The 15261-nt window shown below is 51.0% G+C and overlaps 1 protein-coding gene across 9 annotated transcripts in view; it reads left to right on the top strand.

Annotated features, from left to right (window-relative positions):
* The window catches only part of STARD8 (StAR related lipid transfer domain containing 8), a 77193-nt gene that overhangs the window by 41790 nt on the left and 20142 nt on the right, over positions 1 to 15261 (top strand). For 3 of the 9 annotated variants that reach the window (XM_017516385.2, XM_017516388.2, XM_017516386.2), the window contains exon 1: positions 3568 to 3752. The exons of the other annotated variants lie outside the window; for them this stretch is intronic. The gene's annotated coding sequence lies outside the window, so the exon portion shown is untranslated. Of the gene's footprint in view, positions 1 to 3567; positions 3753 to 15261 lie in introns of those variants that run through there. 9 annotated transcript variants of the gene reach the window in all.

Genomic DNA, 15261 nt, shown 5'->3' on the forward strand with positions numbered 1-15261 from the left:
CCATGAGTATCCTATATTGTGGGACCTGATCTATAGTTCCTTTTCATGAGTCTGGGCGGGGACCCCAAGCCATCAGGGAGCAGGCTTCGATGAGGCATGCAGGAATGTGCATACAAGTGTCAGTGCCTGTGTATGAGGCCACCTGTGCTCATGTGCTGGATGGGGCTGGTCTGAGTGTAATTCATTTTCCACTCACTGCTCCTACTCCTTTTCTAAAACCTTCCCAGCTGAATTCCCTGAAGTGATTTGCTGCTGTTTCTTTAGCTCCTATGGAAAAAGTAGTAGAAGAGTCTATCTGGTTCCCTCTGGATATTAACCTACCCATTCCAGAGTGGGGGCATGGGTCTGCCTGCAACAGCTCAACAACTGCCGCTCCCAGGTGGGGAGGGGGTGGGGACTACTTGGAGTCCTCAGACAGGCCCTCAATAGGACCCAAGGGTCTCAGAGTAAGGCTCAGGGGAATAATATATCAAACTGCTCTTTGCCACAGCCTAGAAGAAAAGAGCTGATAGGTCCCTCAAAAGGTGAATTCTATAGCACTTTCAGTGCCATCCTGCCACCTGCCACAGACCTTTATGGTACACTTTCACATTTATTGTCTCCTCTACCCAGTGGGTATTGTGCTCTAGTCTTGTTTTATAAGTGAAAAAACTGATGGCTGGAGTGGCACAATGACTTGTCCTGGGTGGCGTAACAAGAAAGCGGTAGAAGTGGGGCCAGCATTTAGCTTTCCTACTTCCTCACCGAGGGCTCTTTCTACCTTTGCTCAGTGCCTCTGTCACCATATCTGATGCTTTATAAGTACTAACTACATGCCAGCCATCATTCTGAGTGTCTATTTAGCTTAGTGGATCTACCTGCAGCGATGTAAGGTCAGTGTTGTGATGATCATCCACACTTTGCAGGTGAGGAAACCGAGGCAGAGTCACACAGCTAGTAAGTAGCAGAGGCCATTTTTACCCAGGCCATCTGGCTCCAGAGTCCATTATACTCCCTTTTGTGGGACTCACCTCATCTGTGGTGGTGGTGGTAGAATGAGGAAAGCCCCATGCCTTGGGCATACACAAACTCACATACACAGGCTTTTTTGCCAGCCCTCGGCCTGCTTCAAGCACTCTACATTCCCCTGACTGATGACTGAGCTGGCATCCAGGATAGCAGCAGCGGCAACACTATAGGACACACAGGCAAGAGTGAGGGCTTGTGGAAAAGGAGAAGTCAAGGACCTAAAGTCTCCAGTTATCTCCAGAGCCACTCAGGCTGCGACCTAGAAATGGGTCTGTGAAAAGGTACTCTTTTTCTCATCCATTCCAGGCACTATTAATCCATGCAAGACTCTGGGTTAGGAAGCAGAGACTGGCGGGGGTATTGAAGGGGATGAGCTATCTTTGCCCTGCTGAACAGGCTGAGCTCTCCTGGCCAGAAGAAGAGAGGGAGATCCAAAAAGACAAAAAGAAATAGCCCTGATATTGCTTGGGCCATTTCAAAATGTCACAATATGCGTAGCAAATAGGATTGTAGCTTTCCCTGACAATTGTGTTCACTGTCATTTGACAAGCATTTTATTGAACATCTACTCTATGCCAGGAGAACCACAAAGTTCTCCTTCTAGGTATTTATAGCAGTGCCCCTTATTGGGGGTAGTTTTTGTACTATACCCCCCTCCTTTTTTGTTTCCTGGTTTGATGGCTTAATAATAATAATAATAAAAAACAGCTGGTATCTAAAAACCTATCATACCTGATTCAGTTAAATGTGTTTACTAAAAGATAAGTTGACTTTGTTCATTAGTCATATGATTGTCATTTAGTTTTGGTTGTGCTTTGAGTACCTTTCAATATTTATTCATTCATTAGCAAAGAGTACTGAGGAAAGTGCTGTAAGCACTGTGCTTGGAGCCCTGGAGTGGATGGAATTGGCTTTGACAGGGTTTCTTGCCCTTAGGGAAATGCTAAAATCATTGCAGGCCCCCCACTTTTATGTCCTTTTTAGCACTGTGCACAGGCAAGATGCCTTTGGCCTCAACTCAGAGCCTTAAGGATGCTTACAATTGTTAAAGCCCAGCCTCAGGATGGAGGTCATATCCCTTCCCACCCACCAGAAGGATTTGGTTTCTGGGATTTAATTCTGGTGCGCAGGCCTCATCCACAGACCCACAGGGACTTGGCTCACCTTGAACAAATTGCCAGAGGGTACCAGCTGCAGTCCTGCCATCAAGAGGAAAAGGGATACACGTGGTACACACAGTGGCGGTAGTGTCACTTTATCGTTGCTCTTCTGACCCACATCAGGAGAGCAGGGAAGGAAGGTGGGAAATTTTCAGTTTGTTCTGGTGAACTGAAGGCTAGACAGGAGAGGGTCACCTGGGGCTGGGTTAAGTCTGGCTCTGTCTTTGCCTGGGTGTCCTTGATAAAGTTGCTGCCCTCAGAGACATATTTTTGCTCTCATCTGTATTAGATACTGTAACAAGCAAGTTAGATGGACGTGGTTCCCACCTTGTAGGAATGATACGGAGAAAATAACCATTGCACATGTATTGGCCCTGCCATGGATTTGCTGGGTAAATCACTTGAGGCCAGGAAAGTGAGACCAGCCTGGGCAACACAGCAAGACTTCATCTCTAAAAAAAAATGTAAACATTAGCTGACCATGGTGGCACACACCTGTTATCTTAGCTACTCAGGAAGCTGAGGCAGGAGATTTTCTTGAGCCCAGGAGTTCCAGGCTGGGTAGCCTTAAGTGAATCACCTCTGCTCAGTCTCTGTCTTTCTCTTTGTAAATGTGAGGGATAGCAGTTGAACTGCGTGAGATCCTGGATACTCTCAGTCCAGGCTAATAGAAGTCCTCAATTCAATAGTGAAATCAAGGTTGTGAACTTGTGTTGGACCCTTGTGATGAAAGGCCAGAGATAAATCAAAGCCAAACGCTGTTGTTTCTTACTGAATTTGAAGGTTCATTCTGGTGGTGCTTGCTATCAGAAATCCTGGAAGCCCTCCCCTGCCACGATTAATGTTGGTGCCCTAAGTTTTCCATGCATTTCTCCACGAAGGTAGAGTTTGGACTGGGGGTAGAGGACAGAAGACCGGGGTATTGGGGAAGTTGCAGAGCCTCTGGGGCCTAAGCAAGGTAGTGATGGCAGCGTCCTTCTCAAATGCTTAATTACCAGGTTTTCCCCTACCAACTGGAGATTTCACAGAAGTTGTGTGTTCTGGACACCCCATAAATTAACCTAAGTCACCGAACCCTCCCGGGCACATGGGATATGTATTTAAATCCTCCAAACAGTGCCAGACTCATTCAGAAGTCAATAACTATTACCCTGTGTGCCTGGCTAACTCGCTCCTTGAGCCTCAGTCGTTGGGCTTGCACCTCCTCCCTGGCAGCGGTGTGACCCCAGGGAAAGGCAGTGGCGCGGGCATTGGAGGACCGGCAGGCAGAGCCCCGCCCACCCAGATTTGGGCGACTTTCTGGGGAGTCCAGTGGGCCAGACTGCGCCCCCATTGGCCGAGGGGAAGTGGGCGGGGCGTCCCTACAGCACTACTAGCCAACGCTCCCTCCCCACCTGCGCGGAGTGGACTCGAGTTGACAACGGCTAAGCAGCGGCGGCAGCTGCTCCTCTGGCTGGCACCGTTACTCCTGCCCGACCCCAGGCCCCGCGTGTGCCCCGGACGGAGCAGTCCCTCCTGGGCTCGCCTCCTGCCCTCTCGCTCTGTGTCAGCGCCCGAACTCAAAGGGGTGGACGCGGCCTCCAGGTAGGAGTTGGGGCGACAGCAGGGGAAGAGCCAGACGAACCGGGGCGCCTGGGCTCCGTCACCCCGCCTAGCTGCTCTGGCTCGCTCCGGCTCGGCCCCTTTCCTAGCGGTTCCGCGGGACGGCATACGCAGGAGATAGGGAGGAAGCGAGCCGAGCCACCTCCGCCCCTGGAATTGGGGATCAGAGTCGCCGAAATTGGGAGACCCCCGAGCGCGCCAGTCGCGTGTCTCCCAGCGAAGCCTCGCGGGTGGGGCGGTGGAAGGCAGCTGTCCGCCTGTTACCGCCGGGCGCGTGGGTCCCGCAGCGGTCGCTCTGGGGCTTTGGAGGGGGGTTGCAGCTGGGCGGGGGCGGCAGGGCTTGAGGCTCTGTGGCCGGGTCGCACCGGTTCTCCTGCCCTCTCATTTCTCTGCTTTCGAGGGCATTTCCAGGAAGCCCCCGTCCAGCTGTATGGGCTTTCCCGTCGGCCACTGCCTCATTGCTTTCCCTTCTGAGAAACGCCCAGGACTTCTTGGTATTAAGGTAGCTGCGGGAAACAATCGAAAACGTTTGGACAAGTCTCATCTTCATAGGCCTCATTTTCCCATAAAGTCCAAAATGGATTTGGATTAGAGGAAAGGCCTTTTAGTGGAAGTTTCTGGGATTTCCAAATTAGGTAGTGTGGGGTTGTCTCCACGTTCCTCCTGACACTTGTGAAAGTTGCGCGCTGAATTACAACTCAGGAAACTGGGGTTCAGCCAGTCCATGTGACCTTAGGAGAGTCATACTACTGTGTGGGCCATAGTGTTTTCAGCTGCGCCTCAGGTGGCAGCTTGATTTCAGTATCTAAAGGGCCCGGTGTCATTTACCCTGACACTTGGTCACTTGGTACCTGGGGTCAGGCTCCTAACTGGCAGGTAAAGGGTTGTCTCTGAGACACTGAGGAAGACAGGAGCTATGCACATGGAGAGCTTTGTGGTGATTATGCAGCTAAGCCAGCTGGAAAACTAGAGTGTGCAGGGATGGGTGGGCGACAGCAGCCAGACCAATGTAGGGAGAGGTGGGAGTTTTCTTCCAGACCCTGGGGCTCCAGAAGTTGGGGGCCTCAGAGATTGGGCTGGCTTGGAGTCTATGCTTACCCCCAAGTCCCAGGGCCCTGGCTTCTCTCCTAATCAGAGCCCAAGCGGAGAGGAGGGGTTAATGAATTACACCCAGGTCTATTTTCAAACCCTGACTCCTCCTGTGTGACCTGCTCCCACCCCCGACACCACCTGTATTCCTGCCCTCTGAGGTTTCCTCTCATTTTCATCTTTCTGGGATGAAAGGGGGACAAATCTTGTCTGCAGATGGGATGGGAAGGTGGGCAGCCCAAAGGCATGGAGAAGAAGGCTGCAAGTGGTTTCTGGGTGGCTTTTGCAGTGGCAACAGTGTGACGGGAAGGGTGGTGTTTCACTATAAGGGGTAGGGGTCGGTAGTGAAACTCCCTCTAAAGGTACAGCTGCCATCTAGCCGGAGATTCTGGGCTAGCGTTCATTTTAGGGATGTGGCCTTCTGTTAATGTGCTGGACTTTGGATTTTGGATTTCTGCTCCCTAGACCCTAGGAAACACCACACTGGACACTGCCTCTCGTGTTCTTGGAGAAGTATGCCAAACCTCTCTGTGCATCTGCAGCTCCCCTCCCCGACCTGGAGAGGTATCTGGAGGCATTTAGAGCAAGAAGTACTGAACTGAAGGTGTGCAAATGCAAAGGGGCTGCGTGCCCTGTGTGCTTGCTTGAGACAGGTTTTACAGTGAGTCATATGGGGAGGATGGAAGAGCCTTCCTTATTCAAACACAATACATCCGGAGTTCCAGCAGAGGAGCAAAGAAAGTGGCACCAAGAAGGCTTGAATGTTGTCCCTGTTTGTCCTCTTGACATTTTAAAATTCCATTATTGGGACTACAGATTGGAGAGGGAGCAGATGACCCTTGTGTCCAGGTTTAGAGGATAGCAACAGGGACAAGAAGGCAAGAAGATCCCAAAGGGAGGAGGGATGGAGTCTCCAATTGGGAAGCTATTGTAGCTGCAGGGGCTTTGCTGCTAGGAGTCTCCTGGAGCTCCTTATTTGAGCTATGGAAAGTTCAGGGTCAACAGATGGCATGTTTATCACAGGCAGGCTGTGCCCTCACCTCTTTTCTGGCTGGAAAAAGGAGTTGCCTCTGCCTTGAAAAGAAGAGAGGGACCTTTTCCCTTAGGCTCCCAGTTTAGGCAGCATCAGATGTCTTGGCCCCCTGGGCCTTAGGAAAGCTGATCAGCAGATAAAATAGGGACGGAAAATTTCAAAGATGCAAGGGCTTTAAGGTGGGAAGTGTGAGCCCCCGGAGATCTAGGTGAGTTTTACATTCTTCCCCACCCCACAACCTCAGACAGGGTAGCTGAGCACTGGGCTGGGCACACAGTTGCTGGTGTCAAGTGTTTATTAAGGAGTCTTGGTTTGTGTGTGCGCACGTGTGCATGGGCATGCCTTGGGGGAGGGTCCTGGTAGATAGGAATCAGTGGGCTGGAGGCCACAGCCTGGGCCCTTGTCACAAGTCTGAAGTGCTGTGTTTGTGGGTGGAGTTTCCTTTTGCCCAGCCCTCCACGTTGGTAACTTTCATGCTAAACAGTTGCTGTTCCTATTTACCTCGACCACACATGGGAATTTTAGAACTGAATGTTAAGTTCCCTAGGAGTCCCGGGTGGCATGGAGCAAAGAACAGGGGATTGGGAGTTGGACACGGGGAGCTTTAACTCCAGGCTCTGCAGCCCCCCTCAGATTCTCCAACTCTGGGTTTCTTCTAATTTTTTCCACTTCACTGGATTAAACGAGGGGATCCATGGCTAAGTGCTTTGTAAACTATCACGTGCTGTACAAATTATTAGTCATTAAGTTCAGGCTTGGCGCTAGGTCTTATGGAGGACACAGAGTTCAAACCACCAGCTCCAGGGAATCTACCATCTAGTTTGGGAGTTAGTGGAATAAATAATACATGCCACTAATTGTATATTAAATAACAATACCTTGGTGAGGGCTTTCAAAAAATTATTATGAATAACTTCAAACATACATAAAAATAGAGATAATTAGTGTGCTAAGACCCCATGTACCCACCACTCAGTTTCAACACCATTAGCCCATGGCCAATCCTGTCCTGTGCACACTCCTATCTGCATCATGCCCTTGTTATTTTGAAACAAATCCCAGATACCTACCTTATCAGTTCATCTATACATATTTCAATACGTATTTCTAAAAGATAAGGATCCATAAAAAACAACCATTATTACACCTAAAATAGTTTCTTAGTATTATCAAATAACTGGTCAGTGTTCATATTTCCAATTGTTGAGAAGTACATTTTTGCCCTGGGGGTCCATTCTGCTTTGGGAGTCCATTCCAAGGAGTGATTGCTTTTGACCCAGGGGAAGGTGATGGACAGAGACAGTGACATTTGAGCTGAACCTTGGGAACGTCCCAACCCAGATGTTAGCCGCCTCTAGGGCTCCAGATCCGGAGGCCGACCCATGGAGGCTTCTTGCGGAGACTTCCTGCCTTTGTTTCTCTAGCAGTCAATGACAGTTCTCACTCTCACACTTGCCTCCTCAGTTCCAGGGCACCCAGGAGTTCGGGGTCCACAGGTCTGGGAGAATTCTGGGAGGCTGCTGTCCACCCAGGCCCCTCCACTGCGCCTGGCCCCTGAGGCCAGTTCAGAGCAAAACAGGATGCATTCAGGATGGACGTCTTTTCCAGCTTGTCATCTAATCACCAAGGCCCAGCTTGGAGCTTCCTCTCTCATTCATGATAAAAACCCTCACTGTCTCTCTTTTCCCTTCCGCCCCAGTAAGGGTGTGCTGACTTCCTCTACATCCGGGCCAGCCCTCTACCCCCATGCGGGGCTGTGGGAGAGATTCCCTCAGTGCAAGACTCTGTCCCCACCCACCTCACCGCAGCCTGTTAGAGAGGGAGAGAAAGACCCCAGGAATGTTCTCCCTGACTGCAGGCTCCTGCTCTTGGGCTGTCCTTGGGAAAAGAGCAGCCTCCTTCCAACAAGCCTGGGGTCCTACCACTGCTTGGTTAATCATTGAGCCACGTAATAACCACCTTGGAAAGTCATCTCTAGGGGATGGTCATTAACTAACTCCCTGTCCACCCCGGGCCTTAAAGAGACCCTATCCTGAACCCTCACCTTCCCCCAAGGGGACATTAACATTCAGTCACGGGAACGTCTGGGGCCAGTTAAAAGTCTGTCCCTCTGTCCTTTACTTGGGCAAACAGAAGCAGTTATTCACACAATTTGAAGGATATGGGTTGAGCTTGGATAGTATTGAGAAGGGGAGGGGAGTGAGTGGATGGGGATTTAGATGGGCAGTGGGGTCCAGCATCAGAGTTAAAAAGGGGTAGGGGTGTTTCTAGGAGCAGTTGATCCCCTCATCTCAACATGAAAGTCTAAAAGAGCGAGAAATGTCCACCCAAAGGGTCTGCCGATGCTGGGGATGGGATGAGGCTGTATGAATGTGTGTCTGTTTTCAGTACAGCGGTGGGTCCCTTTTCACCAGGCTTCGGTGGGAATGGGGACAGCCAACCACACGATTGCTGCTGAGAGGCTGACGGCCTCTGTAAGTGGAGGAGGATGCCTTCCTCTGGGAGCTTGTATCTATTCAAGCAGTGGCGCTTGGGAAGGGTTGGGCCAGGACCCAGACCCAGACCCAGACCCAATTTAGAAAGCTCCAGACCACATGCAATTTTCTGGAGCTTCAGTGGGAAGAAAAGGAACACCCTATGGGCCTACGACGGAGTTAGGAAACTTGGCTTCTGCTTCTGCTCCCTTTATAGCTTTGTCTCGGTGAGTGATTTTTGCTTTCTCTGAGACTCAATTTCCACGACTGTAAAGTGGGCAGAGCAGGTGGCAGGCAGACTCAGTGGTGTCTCAGCCTTCCTTTCAGCTATGCAAGTATGCCTTCCCACTCAAGACCCTTTTCTTACCTACCGGGCAATGGTGAGCTGGCTTTAAGTTCAGCCAGGCCCAGTCGCTGAATGCTCTCAGCTGGCTGGGTCAGTTTGAGCTGGCCAGGCCCTGAGTTGTCCCAGCTTGGGTTCTTCTTGGGCCTGGGCTTTTCTGCAGTTTGCTCTCTGGCCCCTCCCCAAGCCTGTGTCTGTCCCAAGTGGCCAGCCACTCTCTAACCCATTCAGCCACAAGTTAATGATTGACCTGCTCTCCCTGGGTCACACCAGCCCATGGTGCTGCTGGGATCCCATGTCCCTGTGGGAAGGAGCTGAGGGCCTAGCCAGCTCCAGTCACCTTTATGCTCTCTCCCACAACCCCTCTAGAGGTAGGTATGCAGGCAGAGCTCAGGGGAAAAGGACCTTTAGAGGGCACTAGGTCCAACTTTCCTTCTGAAGCTTGGGGCTTCCTGACAGGTACTTGTGCAGTTCTTGCTCACTCATCTTCAATACCTGGGAGTGTGATATATTTCAAGCAAGTTGCTTTTGTCTTTGGAATGTCTGAAAGATTTTTCTCATGTTGAACTTAACTGTGCCTCCCTGAGGCTTCTAACCCTGGGTCCTGGCTGTGTCCCCTGAGACCTCCTGGACCCTGTCTGCTCTCTCTGACCTTCAGGGGTCTGAGGATGGAACCCAAGTGCACCTGTGTCTTCTCCAGGCCAAACAGCCTTAAAGTGTCTGTGATCCTCCTCAAACCTGGGGCAGCTCCCTTCCTGGCCTCATCGCTGTCCTCTATCTTCCCTACATGCTACTCTTTATGGTCCCCTTAACATGGTCCCCCGGGGGCAGGAAATGGGGCACTGGAAATCCCGCACTCCTGTTAGTTTATTTATAGTCTGAACTTGTCCAGACGACTTCTCTGTAATCGTTTTTGGTTACCCCGACAGGTAGACTCCTAACTCCAGAATCTTGGGTGCAAATACCTTACACAGTGCTCTCTGATTTGTTTCTTGTTCAGATCCAGCCAGCTCTCATGATTGGAGAGCCCTTGGAAGTCAGGGCCTTCTTATTGGTGCCCCCTTAGTGGAGGACAAGGCTGGTGTAAGTAGGTGTTCCCCTTGATGAGTTGAATACAATGTAATACGTGGGGGGCTTCCAGCGTACCCTGCTTTCCTGCCACTGGGTTTTATCTTTGGAGCTGATGGGGGGTGAGGGGAAGGGAATATTTTAGGGAGTACTGAAGCCAGAAATGAGTATGAGCCATACCCACAGTGGGGCCTAGAAGAGTGAATCAGACAGGGAGAAATACCAACTTAGCCATTCCTTCCCCTAGCTGTTGATGATGATGACTGTGAGTCCTCCCACTTCTTCAGTTCAGGGCACTTTCACTTCCATGATCCCATTCTGTTCTCAAAGCAGCCCTGTAAAGTAGATGGTATGATTTCCCAGAGTGATCTGTGGTGGTCTCTGGCTGAGGCCCAGGGAAGGGAGAAACAGTCTTCAGTGAGGGAGGATTTGGAGTCCAGGCCTCCTGACCCTCAGCCTTCCCTGTTTTCCCCAAGCCACACCCAGTAGCCCTGGCAGCCGGGGCTGACTCGGCAGCTTCCTCACCACAGAGGAACCCCTGCTCCGGCTGCAACTCTGTTCCTGTGAGAGAGTGAGCTCCAAGGGAGGTGGCCTAGGATTTCCTGTCCTTTATCTGGGCTGACCAAAGGCTGGCCTGTCTGAGGTGTGAGATAGGCACCTGCAGCCAGCCTTTCTGCTCCAGGCTAAGGTCAAGTCAGGCTGTGGCAGAGGCAGGGAGCTTATGGGAAGAGCTTGTCCCCAAACATCTGTGCTGAGCAGGACCAGCCCCAGCAGGGTCTTGTAAATGGGGAAAACAAAGAGGGGAATGTGGAAAAGGGGTCAGAGTGGAGCAGAAGTAAAACATCCTGAGCTGCACACACTCTCTTGCGTACGCAGTGCTGGGAGACTTCGGGCAAATTACTTAACTTCTCTGCGCTTTCATTTTGTCAGCTCTAAAACAGAGATATGTACCCGCCTCACAGGGTTGTTGAATATTAAATCCAACAATATAAATAAAATTATTGCCATTATTGTTGTTTGGTAGTACCTTCTGCTGCCCTGTCATTTTGCTGTTTTTCACTGACCAGGGGGTGTGCAGTGCGCAAACCTGCCGCCTCCTAGGCATTCGATCTGGACTTTGCAGTCATTTCAGAGTTCACCTCATCCAGAAAAGTGCCCACCCACTGGGCTCCCTTCCTCTGGCCTTCTTTAGTGGCATTTATGACACTGCAACAGGCTATGGTAGTGATAGTGACACCAACAATAAGAGTGAACTGTTCTAAATTCTTGACACATTTTAACTTCTTTAGCATCCATAGCAATTCTGTAAGGTAGGTACTGCTACCCTGGTCTCTAGTTTACATGTAAAGAAACTGAGGTAAGTAGACATTAAATAAACTTGCCCAAGGTCACATATCCAAGGAATGATGGAGCTGGGATCAGGACCCAGGAGGTCTGACTCCACCTCCTGATGTCTTTAAGACTCGGCCATGCATCTTTCTCCGGTTGCCTGGCCAGGAGGCAAGAGCTGAGGTTCGGGTCTCCTTCCCCTCCTAAGTGCTCATCACAGCCACCAGTGATCAGTCACTCCTGGGCCTGCAGTCCCAGATCCTTGCCTGTCTGCTCTGTGCACTTCCCCTCACCCTCCATCACCAAGATGGACAGATGGATAGGAGGGAGGACAGGGAGGAGTAGGTAAAGTAAAACACTAAAACACACCTGCGTTGGGCTGGGAGGGTGTGCAGGAGGGAGTTGGGCGGCGGGGGTGGTGGTGTGGTTCTGACATCAGCACTAGGCCTGCCTGATTAGCACCTTCCAGTACGAGGGGTGGAGAGCAGCATGCTGGGTGGCATCAGGGAAGAAGAGACATTTGAATACGCTGTCTTGACAACTAGGTTGCATTATTTAGAAGGCGTTGGTGGTTAGGGGCAGGCAGGAGGCTGGCTAGATTAACTCTTGTGATCCCTAGCTGCTGTGTCCCATGCTAGAATTGGGTGGGAGGAGGTTGTCCGGAAGCTCTAGCCCTCCCCGAAGTGCTTCCATCTCAAGGTCCCGGGGGCTGCAAGCTTCCTTCCCTCAGGCTTTACTATCTGCTAGCTCCATTGCTTCGGGGTTCATTCCCCTTTATCTTGCCATCAAAGCAAGCTCCAGGGAATGCTATGAAGGCCAGTCCATGTTAGGCTCTGTCTCCCTGAGAAGGATGGGCCTGGCAGCAGCTCTGGCCAAGTGCTGCAGGAGAGTTCAGCTTTTGTTCTGTTTTCAGACCTTGGTGCTCAGGGTAGGGCTTGGCACCAAGTAGGTGCTTGGGTATTATTAGTTGAATAAATGCATGGACCATGGGGAGTGGATTCTAAGGGGAGAGCCGAGGGAGGCTGAAATGGGAGCAGATCAGTACGAGGGCTATGGGTGTAGGTAGGCTTCTGGCCCAATCTGTAGTCCAATAGAAGCGACTTGACCTATTGTACCTCAGTTTCCCCATTTGTACCATAGGCATTACCCGCTTTGGACGAGTTCTTGCAGTGACTAAAAAACATACAGGATGATCAAGTGCTTTCCTGGCTGGCGGGAAGTTAACTTCAGACTAACCACTCATCCTACAAAAACCCTGGTAGATGCTTTTTGTGTCTTCTGTGTGCCAGGCCCCAGCCTAGGCAGTTTCTTTTCTTTGATGAGGAAGATTCTAACTTGGTAGCTCTGACTCTAGAGCCACAGTGCCAGGATTTGCATCTTGGCTCACTACTTCTTAGCTGCTGACGTTGGGCAAGTTGCTTCGTATATCTGGGCCTCAGTTTCCTCCTCTGTAAAACAGAGAGATTATTGGAGCACTTACCACACAGGTTTGTTGTGAAGATATAAAAAGAACATAAAGAAGTGCCTGGGACATAATAAGGGCTCACTACAAAGTCTGTGGCCCAGGGCACGTAGTAAGTACTCTATAACTATTAGTGTCTGTTAGAGTTTATTAATAATTACATTCAGTATCATAAATATTGCAGTCATTAATGAGTAAGAAGTATAGAGCCAGGACCGGATGTGGTGGTAGCTCACACCTATAATCCCAGCAGTTTGGAAAGGATTGCCTGAGCCCTGGAGCTTGAGACCAGCCTGACAATATAGGGAGACAGCCATCTCTACAAAAGATAAAAAATACAAAAATTAGCTGGGTGTGGTGGTGCATGCTTGTACTGCCAGCTACTCTGGAGGCTGAGGTGGGAGGATTGCTTGAGCCTGGGAGGTAGAGGCTGCAGTGAGCTGTGGTCGTGCTACTACACTCCAGCCCAGGTAGAGTGAGACCTCATTTCAAAAAAAAAAAAAAAAAAAAATAGGAAGAAGTACAGAGCCGTGACTAATAGGCAATGTCTTCAGGTGGCTAGCCTGTTACCCTTCCCACTGCACCCTGTAATCTCTGTGCCCATAGGCCTTACAGAGCTGTAAGACCACGATTTGGGGTTTTTCTTCCCTTGGCTCTACCGTGGCCTGACCATGCAGGTTGTCACTCTTGTCCCCAGAGCCCTAGGCTCCCACCCCCTGCTATGCGCTCAGCATCACAGCCCTCCCTCTGGCTCTCCTCAGGGCTGGGGGAGGGGTTGTGTCTGCTCCCTTCCCAGGGAGGTCACTTCTCTCAGGCCCATTTCCTTTCTGTCAGAGACAATTTTCTCTGGATCTCAGGGTGGGGCCAGGCTCCTTCAAGGCATTTCCTGCCCAGGAGTTTATATTTGGCCTGAGCAAAAGGAAAGGGAAGTAGGCAAGGGGGTGGGATGCAGACGTGGTGGCACGGGGTCAAAACAGACAAGCGCCAAGACTTTCCAGGCAGAGAGAGGGAGGCAGGAGGCAGACAGGCCCCTTCTCTCAGGTGAACAGGATGCCCTCCCCTGAGCTTAGCAGAGTGAAGTGCTCCTTCAGGTCGTAATGCCAGCACCACCAAGCAGAGTTCATTTCCTGTTCTCACATCTCTGGGCCTTGGTTCCTGTCTGTGTGGTTTCTGTCTTAGGGCAAGGCTTTGAGGTGAAGACATGTGCTCAATTCCCATTTCTAGTGCTGTGGTGATACCAGACAAGGGAGCAGAGTCAGAGGCCTGTATACTGTGTAGTGGGAAGTAGGACTTCCTGTCTCTGTGTTGCCAGAACATTCGGTGGCCCTTAATACACTGCAGTGGCAACACAAACACCAATAATACCCAGTGCAGAGAAGCCCCCAGTTGAATGGAGGATGGACTCATGTGCTGCCGAGATGATCATGGAAATGTGTTAGGGGCCGCTTAGCTTAATTGAACCGAGACATTGGATGTTAGGGAGTTGGTGAGAGGTCAGGGGATCATGGCAGCGGTGGGGGGTGTTTGACCTCCATCTTGATGAATAAATAGCAGTTTGAAGCTTCAAATCAGGTTGCGTCTACATCGTACGGAGCCCTGAGTGCCAGGTAGCAGTCAAGGCTATCTGCCCCAGGCTGTGGGAGCTCTTTAGGTTATAGAGTAGGGGAGTGGCCAGGTTAGAGCTGGGCTCTTGGAAAAAGCAGCTGGTAGGATGGCCCCTTGAAAGGAGAGACTGGAGGCTAGGAACTTTGAGGGCTGAAGTAATCCAGGCAGGAGAAGCTAGAGCACAATTGGGCAGGAAAAACCCCAATCATTTGATGGAAAAGTTGGTAGAATTTGGTGACTAAATGCATGTGGTGAGAAGAGGGCAAGGATGACTTGAGGTTTAAGCCTAGGCAGTGGGCGCATTTGGAGGCGGGAACATCAGGAGAGCTGGTTTGTGTAGAAAGATGGGTTTGGTCTTCGTTCCCACTGAGGATCCTCGCTTGGGTCCTCAGAAGAGAATGTGAAGGAAGACAGCCCCCCACATGGAGACAGCCACTAGCCATCACACACACGTCTCTGCTGCAGCTCTAGATTTTGGGGAACGGCCATTAGGATCTGGGGAAACTGATCTTCAGACAGAGGTAATGGCTTGCCTGAGATTATGCAAGTTGCTAGTGAAGCTAACGCCAGAGGTAGTTCACTTGACCTTCAGTCCAATACTTTCCACTCAAACCACAGTGGAGAGCAGTCACTGCTGGTCTAATCTGCCCCAGACCGGTTTGGCTGGCATCATTTGTCTCTAGGCCAGGGACTGGAGATGGTGGAATAGCACACGGCTCATTGAAACACCTGTCTCTTTCCTGGGCACCATGACCTTGTCAGAGCACCTGGGACTGGGTTGGGGGCAAGAAAACTAATGGAGCAACTGCAGCAGAGCAGGTGGCAGCTTTGACCTTCCCTGTCATAGGGAAACCTGGGGCCAGGCAGGAATGTCAGCTGTCTGCTTTGGTCCTGCCTATCAAGCTCAAGCCCAGGAGCCCACAGGATGGGCCACCTCTGGACCCAAATTCTCCAGTAGCCCCAGTGGGCCTGAGGTCTGGTTTCACCTCAGGGTCCTCGTGACTATCCCTCATTTACAGCTGCACACAGGAACTAAGGCCACTGCTTCACGGAGGGGAGTGGGGAACCACAGTTGGGGGTTTCTTGTG

This window comes from Cebus imitator, unplaced genomic scaffold (assembly GCF_001604975.1).
Source record: "Cebus imitator isolate Cc_AM_T3 unplaced genomic scaffold, Cebus_imitator-1.0 Scaffold582, whole genome shotgun sequence".
Taxonomy (NCBI): domain Eukaryota; kingdom Metazoa; phylum Chordata; class Mammalia; order Primates; family Cebidae; genus Cebus; species Cebus imitator.